We start from the raw sequence: 1653 nt of genomic DNA, 5'->3' as shown, positions 1-1653 counted from the left end.
AAACTGAGGGTTGATGGGGGGGTGGGAGGGAGGGAAGGGTGGGTGATGGGTATTGAGGAGGGCACCTTTTGGGATGAGCACTGGGTGTTGTATGGAAACCAATTTGTCAATAAATTTCATATATATAAAAAAAAATAAAAAATTAAATAAATCAATCAATAAATAAATAAATAAATAAATAAATAAAAAAGAAATTGGCCCGGAGGGAGAGACCTGTATTCTGGCATTTGAGAATCCAACAGTAAAACAGTTTTCTATCTCCAATACTTATAGCTTCAAAATGCACGAAATAAAAACTGATAAAATTGGGGCACGTGGGTGGCTCAGTTGGTTAAGTGTCTGACTTTGGCTCAGGTCATGATCTCACGACTCATGAGTTCAAGCCCCGCATTGGGCTCTATGCTGACAGGTCAGAGCTTGGAGCCTGTTTTGGATTCTGTAACTCCCTCTCTCTCTGCTGCCCGCCCCCCCCCCCCCACACACACACTCGTGCTCTGTCTGTCTCTCTCAAAAATAAAATAAAAACATTGAAAAAAATTTTTTGAATGATAAAATTGAAGGGTGCATGGCTGACTCAGCCAGTGAAGCATGCAACACTTGATCTCAGAGTTGTGAGTTTGAGTCCTGTGTTGGGCTCAGAACCTACTTAAAAAAAAAAAAAATCTGATAAAATTGAAATAAATGTAGACAAGTATGGTTATTTCAAGTATTTCAACACTTAACTGATACCACAAATAGAAAATCAGTTAAGGCTGCTTAACCGAGTTACCCAGGTGAAGGGCAATCCAGTTTTAAACAAAGACACGCTGAAACTCTGCAAAATGTTATGTTAGCTACTTGACTATTAAGATTCTCTTAAAGTTTCAAACTGTCAAAAAAAAAATCAGTTAAGGGTAAAAAAGACCATCAACTAATTTGATTAAATGACATACATAGAACACCACCCAACAACAGCATAATGTACATTCTTTTCAGGTGCAAATATTGTGAGCTATAAAACGAGTTTCAAATGATTTAAAAGAATGGAAACTATACAAGGTACGTATAACCAGAAAATAATTAAATTAAAAATCACTAACAGATATCTGAAGAACCCCAGATATTTGGAAATTAAATCACCCTCCTAAATGAGCCATGAAGAGGAGGTAAAAAGGAAAATTTGAAAATATTTTGAACTGAAAGTATATACCGAAATATTTGGATCTACTAAAGCAGTGTGGAATTTTAAACTTTATGCCAATAAATTCAACAACTTAGGTGAAATGTAAAAACTCCTTGACAAGCAAAAACTACCAAAACTCACTCAAGAAGAAAAGAAATGTGAGTAGCCCTAAAAGTTGAATTTGTAGCTGACAACCTTCCCCCACAAAAAAAAGTGCAGACCCAGATGGCACAAATGAATTCTACAAATATTTAAGGGAGACAGAGCAACAATTCTATACAAATTCTCTTCTAGGAAGAAACACTTAACAACCCATTTGTGAGCCAACATTACCCATGTACCAAAACCAGGAAAAGACCTCACAAGAAAAGAAAATCATACATCAACATCTCTCATGAATACAGATGCAAAAATTCTTTTAAAAAATAGCAAATTGAAACTACTATCTATAAAAGATGGTAATACCTCATAGAGTTTATCCTAGGAATCCA

Source organism: Lynx canadensis, chromosome D2, assembly GCF_007474595.2.
Source record: "Lynx canadensis isolate LIC74 chromosome D2, mLynCan4.pri.v2, whole genome shotgun sequence".
NCBI classification, from domain to species: domain Eukaryota; kingdom Metazoa; phylum Chordata; class Mammalia; order Carnivora; family Felidae; genus Lynx; species Lynx canadensis.
Note: the sequence above shows the minus strand (reverse complement) of the source record.